This window comes from Pteropus vampyrus, unplaced genomic scaffold, assembly GCF_000151845.1.
Source record: "Pteropus vampyrus isolate Shadow unplaced genomic scaffold, Pvam_2.0 Scaffold70, whole genome shotgun sequence".
NCBI lineage: Eukaryota > Metazoa > Chordata > Mammalia > Chiroptera > Pteropodidae > Pteropus > Pteropus vampyrus.
This window is the reverse complement of record NW_011888851.1, coordinates 6,244,414-6,254,291: the sequence shown is the minus strand read 5'-3', so window position 1 is coordinate 6,254,291 and position 9,878 is coordinate 6,244,414. Positions and strand designations below refer to the sequence as shown.

At 40.5% G+C, this 9,878-nt stretch overlaps 1 pseudogene; it reads left to right on the top strand.

Moving 5' to 3' along the window:
• The first annotated feature begins 590 nt into the window (after nt 1-590).
• The window catches only part of LOC105293273, a 21,687-nt pseudogene continuing 12,399 nt past the window's right edge, over nt 591-9,878 (top strand).

Here is a 9,878-nt window from a genome sequence, read left to right as displayed (position 1 = left end):
TTCTCCAAAGAGGACATATAAATGGTCAAAAAAACACATGAAAAGATACTCAACTTCATCAGCTATCAAGGAAAAGCAAATCAAAACCACAATGAAATACAACTTCAAACCCACCAAGACAGCTATAATCAAAAAGGCAGATAATAGTAAGTGTGAGTGAGGATGTGGAGAATTTGGAACCCTGATACACTGCTGGTAGAAATGTAAAATGATATAGCCACTTTGGAAAAAAGTTGAGATATGTACTGAAGAGAAATGAAAACACATATGTCCACACGAAAAGGTGTATACAAATATTAACAGCAGCATTATTCATAATAGCCAAAAAGTGAAAATAACCCAAAATGTCCATCAACTGATGAACAGATGAAAAACATGTGCTGTATTCATACAATGGAACATTATTCCGCCATAAAAAGGAATGAAGCACTGACATATTCTATAACATGAATGAATCTTGAAAATATTCTAAGGTAAAGAAGCCAGACACAAAAGGCTGCGGAACTGGATATTATATAATTCCATTTATATGAAGAGCCCAGACTAGGCAAATCTATAGAGACAAAGCATAAATAAGCGGTTGCCTAGGGATGGCTTACAACACACAGGAGACCGACATTAAGGACAAGCAGGTGAGTGCTATAATAGGTACAGCGGTGGATCCAATGTTCCAGTGCTATCTGGAGAGGTGAGAAAGCCAGAAAGGTTAAGAAATGTTTGAGTTGGATGTCAAAAGATAAGCAGGAGTTTTCTAGATAGATGAGGTGGAGCAGGGCATTCTAGGAAGAGAGCAATATGTTCAGAAGCTCTGATGGCCTGATTGGTAATTATGTGATTAGTTAGGCATGCCTGGATTGTAGGGTGTGTGTAGGGAGGCGGGGCTGGAGGTAAAGGAAGGTTAACAAGATAAGGCTGCAGAGGTGTGCCATGCTAAGGAATCAGGACTTGGTAGTCAGCAAAGGTATGTCTGCATTCAACAGAGATCAACATTACCTTGAGAAGCTTTCAAGGAGTACATTGTTAAGACAAAATGGCAGCTGTGGGATAAACAGGAAGAGGCTCATTTTACTTTAAATATTCCCTGGTTAGACCTAAGCAATGATCTCAAGCTGGAAGAACCAAGCCTATGATTTTCAACAAGAGCGCCCAAACAACTGAATGGAGGAAGAATAATTTCTTCAGCAAATGGTACTGGAACAACTATATATCCACACCAATGAAGCAGGACCTCTATCTCACACTATTTACAAAAATTAATTGAAAATGAATCAAAGGCCTCTTAAATGTAAGAGCAAAAACTATAAAACAGTCTAACAGCTGGGCTAAGTATCCACTGTGATGTCCACCCTGGGTCCTTCTCACTTCTTTTGTTCCTTTCATCAGGCCTTCTCCTCTTAGTTACTGAGCACCCTAAATTTTCAGGTCTTTTTAAAAATAATAAAACAGAATTACACCACTGGCTCTGTTAGTCTCGTTACTAAATAATTTCAGACACAGGGTTTGTATTTATGCCAGAGCAGTTGAAGGTAGCAAAACAACTGATCCAAAGGGCAAAATAGTAATAATACAGCATTCTTTTTCATCAAGGAACTCTTAAGCTTTGTAGGGCTGAAATCTAAATTTGACACTCTTGGTTAAACCTGAGACTTGGTTAAATATTAAAATTATCAAACTTTTATTTCAACTCTATGAACTAGTAAACTAAAATGTAAGTGAAGACACACTGAAAAAGCAGAGATTCGATATTATATTACTAAGTAGAAACTTTAGCATCCTATTTTTCTTGTGTGCGTGTGTGTGTGTGTGTGTGTGAGACGCATCAACAAAAATAAATAAATAAAATCACTGGTAAGGATACATGAGTCACTGAGAATGTTTAAAACTATTTGGCTCCCCCAGGAGATGGCCAGATAGTCAGTGAATGATTCAGCACGAGAAGTAACTAGTATGAGCAAATGTAAACGGTAAAGGAATCTGAAAGAGACATCAGAGGTGGGGGAAAAATGGGACCTTCACTTGCGGCTGAAAATTTTGAAAAGATTACCTCAAGGGATTAGTAAAGGACTGGGCTCCGACCTGCTTGTTTAAAGGTAGTTCATAAGAGATAACTGAAAGAGAACAATAAGAAGCATCACCCACCCAAGAAATTTCTTTCCACAAAGCCACTTCTAGCTGGGGCTTGTTTGAGGGTTCCATCTTTAGTATGGAATCAAAACAACTTTACCTACATAGCTTCTACTTACTACAGCTTTTCCCCCTTGGTTTATGGAATGGCATGCAAGCTCTGCTAAGACGTTCCAACAATTTCTGATGCTTGCAATATTCCCATGCCTAGCTCTGTTCTTCTCATATAAAACAATGCCCTCTGGAGTTGTTTAGGTGATGAGTACCTAGAGGGTTGTGCCTACATCCCTGTAAATCATCTTAAATGTCATCTCACATATATACCTGGAAATACCATAAATGTTGCTTGACGCTGTTGGTCATCCAGATAGGAGTAAATATACCAATTTAATTTCAAACTCTTAACAGCGAAGTCATCATGCCACTTTGAACCTATGTAAAGCTCCTTTCTAAATAACTCAGAATGATTTTTTTTTAATCTGCCTAAATTTTCATGCTTCAAAACTCCCATAAGACAGAAAATTTATAGCTATCATTTGTTGAATGCTTACTATGTGGCAGGCATTCTTCTAAGCATTTACCAGTTGTATCACATTGAGTAAATTATGTATTCTTATTGAGCTGCAGTTTATCTGTAAAGTGGAAAAACACTGTCTCCCCCAGGAATCACAGTCAGTTGCCCACAGGTAGCTAAATAAATAGAGAAAGCTGGGTATAAGCACTTGAGAATTTATTGAATGGGATGTACCTGGCATTCTCAGTGGCCTGCTCACTAACCTTGCCTCTTCTTTCCTGTAGGCAGATCTTGCCTCCCCACTTAGAACAGCAGGAAGTGTGAGACATGCTTTCCTAGGCTCCCTGGCAACTGGAGTATTGACATATGAGCCAGTCTTGGCCACTTGTGAGCTCAGTGGGAAGTCGGCTAAGGTTTTTGTTTTGTTTTGTTTTGTTTTTAAAGGGTTTCCTTTATAAGAAAAAAGAGACCAGTGGGAGGACCTGCTCTCCTCTTTTGGACATGTGTGTGTCTGCATGTGACATGTGAATCTTTTGGAAGCACTGGTAGAAATGAGAGGGTACTTCATAGTTGCCACATGGAAGATGTCCAAGAAGAAAGGCAAAAAACATCAGCGGTCGGGGAGCAGCAGTCCTTGACAACACTTTTGTGCCACTGCATTAACCCTGGAACTACCCTTCCTTGGACTTCTCAACCGAGGTCATAAATCCTTACCTGAAAAAACTGTTAGTTGGCTTTTCTATCACTCACCACTGAAATCATCCCCGCCGCATGGCAGCAGCTGCTGAGGTGCATTCCTCATCTAGAGAAGTCAGCAGCATTTGGCTTCTGCTGGTTGTCGCCAGATGAGGATTTTTCAAGAAGAGCCAGGAATCCAGATTTTTATATAAAACTCCAGATTCTAAAATGTTGGCTCAAATTAAAGAAATATGTACAGGCCAAACAAAACACATCTGGAGGCCAAGTTCAGCCCAAAGGCTGACAATTTTCAAGCCCTGATCTACCTCAGACAGTTGTGAGAACTAAATTAAATGAGCTTAAAATAAGATCGGTAATAATAACAGCAAACACTCACAGAGCACTTAATATGTACCAGGCACCATTCTGCTTGTTTTATTGATCTAGTGCTCATATGTAGCCAGGTCTTACAATAACCTTATAGGGAGATTATTACTTCCACTTTACAGATAAAAGTGATAAGAAAAAAAAGTTAAGAAATTTGCCTGGTCACAGAATCATGATGAAGTAGAGTAGGTATTTGAGCTGGGACCCAGGTAATCTGGCTCCAGATTTCACTACTCTTAATCAAAGCATTATGCTTGTAAAATATACGATACAGATTTCTGACTCATAATAGATACTCAGTCTATTTAAGTTCCCTTCTCACATCCCCCCCTGTGCTTTGAGGCAATTTTAGTAACAGAACTGGGGATTTTCTGATGCTAAAAAGTACAGCCTGATATTTTAGATACTAATGAAAGTTGTCATTTCAGTTTGGTGCATCGAAAGCTGCCATAATATCCAGACAGGTAATCAGTATCATAATAAGTGGTATCTATATGGTTTTGGCTCAGCTTCTTGGTCACCAAACAACAGATAGTGAAATGTTACATCTTCAGAGAAGGCTACCAACCTCCTGTGATGACTGCCACATTCCCCACCAGGTCTCCTGGGTAGTGTGGACTGGATGGGTGGATAGGTGGATGGATGGATGGATACTGGATGGATGATAGATGGATGGATAGATGATTGACTGGCTGCCCGAAGGTATTCATTCATCTGCATATAGCAGAAGACACTATTATTTTGACTCTTCTCTTAGAGTCAATCCCAAATGGATCATAAAATCGAGTCTCAGAGCTAAATCCATTTAGTATAAATAACAACCGTAGCATTTAATCAGTCTTAACTAAACATTCCCTAAAAATGGGTTCTTACATAAATGTTTCCATTGAGAAAGATGCAATCACAAAAATGTTTTTGACAACATTGATATAGGGGGTTGGAGAAAGAGTGAGGAAAAACCATACGCCTAAATGGCCACCAATAGAAAAGTAAATTTTGGTACATCCTTGGATTGACTATTAGATCACCATTAAAAAGATTGCTTACAAAGGCTACGTAATAGAAAAATATTTAAGGTCCAGTATTAAGTGAGAAAAGGATAGAAGTTGTTTTCCCAGTATAAATACAAATGCATCATTTAAGTGAATCTTAAACAATAAAAAACATTTGAAAATGACATATAATACAAGTAAATAGACAAACCAACAAATACTTATTGATTATCTACCAAGTGCTATAAATGCAAAGTAATGACAAGAGACAAAAACACAAACACCCTGCTTCCAAAAGCTTTTGAAATAGTTAAGATGAGATGCTCTCAAATAAATTATAAATAAAAATAAATTACATTATAAAAAAACTATACAATATATGAATGATGTGTAACAGTTGCTATAATATTCAGAGGAAAGCTATGATGATCCAGAGCAGGCTGCGAAGAGGGGGAGTGGGAGCTGAACCAGAGGTTTACAGGGATTTTGGCCAGCCAAAGGGCATTCTAGGCAGGAAGGGATGCAGAGTCTGGGCTTACGCAGGTATGGAAATGTACAAGATATGTTTAATGTGACACAATGGATAAAACTTAGGGACTGAATTGGAATTCTGGCTCCATGATTTCTCTTAACTGAGATATGTTAACCTCTGAGGTCTCAGGTTCTTCAGTCATATGCGAGGACAACAATGCATCTTGTAGGATTTCTGTGTGAATTTAAACAAGATCATTTATATAAGATGGCCTGGGCCACAGTAGAAACTTATTAAACGATCATTCTTTTGATATTTCTTTCTCTTAAGCTTTCTTTGTTCATTCATTCATTCATTCATTCATTCATCCAATCAACATGTGTGAGCATCTACCATGTACCTGGCATTGAACTGCCTCTTGTCTATTTGTTCCTATCATTTCACACCACACTCTTTCCTGCCCTGTTCTGTGTACCAGGAGGCTGACTACCAAGGACTGCATCCCCCAGCCTCCCTTGCCCTCTGGCTTCCTGTTAGGTTTGACCAGGAAATACTGGCAGATATCTGAAAGTGGGAGGAGAAAGAAGTTGGTCAGTTTATCCCCACTTCACGTCCTCCCTGCCTTGTGTGTGGCAGGCAGCCCCTCTTCCATAGCATAGCTCTCACTGGGTGTGGGCCACAGCTCCCTCCTCTTGCCCCTTCAGATCTAGGAGTGGGGATGGCTTTTTCCCTGTGAGTCTCGCCATGCCTAGTTGATTCCCCTCACCCTGCTCACATTTCTGTATGTGGTCTTTGTTAAGCTCCCCTTGATTAAATTCTTTGAGTATTCCATCTGCTGCTCACTGGGACATTAATATAAATGAAGGAGGCGGACAAGTCCTTGCCACCATGGGGCCTACATACTGGTACATAACTACATAAACAAAATAGCTGTGAGTGCTGTGAGGGGGAAAAAAGGTGATGTAATAAAGAATGGCTAGGAGAAGCTACTTGAGGGGCTGACATTTGAACTGAGACCTAAAAGCTGAGGCAGGGGCTAGTAATCCATCCAAAGTTCTGGGAGACCCCTAGTTAAGGCAGAAGTGCATATGTAAAAGCTTTAAGCTGAGGACAAGAAGAATGAGGTATTGAAAGAATAGAGAGTCCAGAGGGGCTGGAATTTGGTGAGCTGGGGGGAGAATGGTAGAGGGACAATCAGAGAGGGACTAGTCAGTGCTGAGTATGGTGGGTGGTGGAAAGGGATTTAGACTTTGAGGCAAGAATTAGGAAGTCTTTGAAGGGTTTCAGGTTGGGGAGTAATTCAAGCCATATTTTCAATCAATAGTCTTCTACTTTGTGGGCAATGGATTATGTATCAGGCAAGAGTAGGGGGTTGTTGCTGCAGTCCAGGCCAGAGGTGCTGGTGGCTTGAACCAGAATGTTGGAAATGGAAGTGGAGAGACATGAATGCATTTGAGATCCATTTACACTATGATTCTGAGGTAACGTAATACTTCAGTTTTTTTCCAACCAGTGCCCTAGACCCCTGGAGGATAGTGAGCATCTGCTATATATTTTTTAAATTTTTATTTTCATTTTGATGATTATATATTTCAAAATTAATGTGGACATATTCTGGATCATCTGTATGCTCATTAGAACAGAATAGTATTATCACATAATTTCAGTGGCTGTCATTTCATTTTGTTTCTAGGAACTCCACCTATGCTAATGATTACCTACAAAGATGGCATTAAGCAAGATGTAATGTTTTTTATTGAAATAACACACATATAGAAAAGTATACCACTCATAAGTACATAGCTTAATAAATTTTCGCAAACCTATCATCTCTATATAATCAACACATTCTAAGAACCCAGAAGTCCAGGAATCCCTCTTGAACTCTCCAAGTCACTCCTTACCACACCTCCAAATGTAATCACCATCCTGCTTTCTTACACCATAATTTAGTTTTGCTTGTTTTTGAACTCTGTATGAATGCAGAGATGAGAGTAACATAAGTGAGATGAAGCTGACCTCTAAAAATCCCATCCTGGTGTGTGGGCAATACGGGATTCCCACTAGGGACAGGCCTCAGTTTCAGTTCATGCTTCCTGGGCATTGTGCTGAAGATCTGATCTCAGAAACTAGAAACCAAATTATCCCCAAACCATGGAGCAATCTCATTAGCATATCACGGTGATATCATCGTTTGCCTGGATCCCCATCAATGGACATGGCCCAACATAGTCATATCACTAGTGCCGGGTATGCCGAATGTTTATTTATTATGGCTGTGGCTGCTCTGCAGCATAATATTTTTCCACACCTTAGATGAGTCATAAGATGTTAGAACAAAATGGTGATGTCTTGACTTTTGTCATTGCTTTTCCAGTCTGCACCCAGCAACTTTCCCAGGTCCAGATCAAAAGGTGCTTTTATGAATCTAGAAGAAAAGTTCAGCTGAATATGCTTCTAGTCACATGTACATCCCCACCCTCAACCCACCAGTCCTTATTCATTAGACCACCAGGGTCAAAAGAGGGAAGCAGGAAAATTTTGGTTTTGATGTACTCTCTTGTTCACTTCAATTCTAACTCCCCGTTACCCCATTGACTTCATGCCTCCCACTGGTCCCCAGAGTCCCTTACTAGAAGCACATGACCCCTCCCCATCCAAACATAGTCCTCTTGTCTCCCATCTTCCCCCAGTTCTGCTTTTTGTTATGTGACAATGAGTGGCATTGGGTTAATCAGAGGAATGCCCAGTGTGGTTTAGTGGAAAGAGCACTGCATTTGGGAGTTAAGAGGCCTGGTTCTAGATCTAACATATCAGTTAGGTAAATTAGTTGAAAGTGATAGAATTTGAATTAAGCAAAACAAACAAACAAAAAACAATCCAGTAATTAATGAGTTTCTACAGAGTTCAGGGATCAGACACAGTTACATCAGGGTCTCCAATGATGTCATTATGACAGACTTGCTCTGTCTCTTGTCACTGCTTTCATTGGCTCTCCACCGATGATGACAAGAAGGCTGCCATTAGTCCTATCCTCTCAGCAACCCCAATAGAGCTTATGAACTTCTCTATTCCAACATACTGAAGTCATGTCTCGTTAGCTTTGATTGGCCTCCTAGGAACACAGGTCCTGATGCTCTGATTAGCCAGGCCTAGTTCACATGCTCATCTTGGATTGGAGAGTGAAGTCAGCACCACACAAAACTCTAGGACTCAGAGTAAGAAGAGTTGGTTCCCCGAAGGGACTGAGGCAAGCAAAAGCAACAAACGTTCTCTTTAACCATCAAATGAGCATGAGAGCTTAGCAAATCTTTCCACCTCTGGGCCTGGTTTCTCATGGGCAAAAAGAGGGATGGACCCTATAACCCCTAAGAGCCCTTCTACTTTAACACTCTGTAATTCTACCTAACTTCTCATGAGAATGCTATGTAGTGTTTTCACCACTCAGAGAATAATACCTTAATCCAATTAAAAAGGAGAATGGTAAAGACAAACACCCTATATAATAACCCGTTTGGGAGGGGCAAGTCTCACCACAGATGCAGGCCTTCCCCATCCACTCTGCAGGATTCCTGCCCAGTGACCCTATAAAGAAACAGCCAAAGAGGCTGATGCCAATGAAGAGGGAAAGATGAAATCTGAACCGGCTACTCATTCATGAATTCAGCTAATAATTATCATACACTTCTTCTAAAGCAGTCCGCCCTTATCTGCGGTTTTGCTTTCTGCAGTTTCAGTTACTTACAGTCAACCGTGCTCTAAAAATATTAAATGGAAAATTCCAGAAATAAATAATTCATAAGTTTTAAATTGCATGCTGTAGCGTGATGAAATCTCATGCGTTCTTGCTCTGTCCTGCCCAGGACATGAATCATCCCTTTGTCCAGTGTGTTCACACTGTATACACTCCCCACCCATTAGCCAGTCGATCTGTTATCAGATCATGATACTGTAGTGCTCGTGTTCACGGAACCCTTGTTTTACTTAATAATGGCCCCAAAGTAGAAGAAAAGTGATGCTGGTAATTCGGATATGCCCCAGAGAAGCTGTAAAGTGTTTCCTTAAAGTGAAAAGGTATGAACGTGCATGGAAAAACATAGTACATATAGGATTCAATACTATCTGCAGTTTCAGGTGTCCACTGGGGGTCTTGGAACATAACCCCCCTCCTGTAGATTATGGGGGTGGGGGTGGGGGATGGATGCTACTGTATCTCAAGCACTGGACTAGGCTCTGGAAATGAACAATGAACAACACACAGCCCCTGTTCCTGAAGTGGGCACAGACAAGTAAACTGTTGATTAACAATTCATAATGTCAGAGGCTGTGGCAAGATAATAAGGAAACTCAGATGAAAGACAGCTAACCCAGTGGGAGATAGGGCTTAGGGCATGAGGAGAAGGAAGGATAGTTTGGGAGGTTGTTCCTAAGAAAGAGATAATGAACAGGGCCTGGAAAGAGTAAGAGAAGAATTTAGCCTGATGAGAAAAGCACAGAGAGCATTTACAATGCACCCAGTTAGGGCATGTTCAGGACATCGCAGTTTGTTACAAGTGGCTGCTGTTTGGAATTTAAACCGGCAATGGCAAGACACGAGGCCAGGCCACGCCTGATTGTGAGGGACCTGGAGTACCAAATGAAGAAGACTAGATTTTATAATGTTTGCAGGTGATCTATAAGTCTCTGCTAAAAAAAAAACTGACCGCACTTC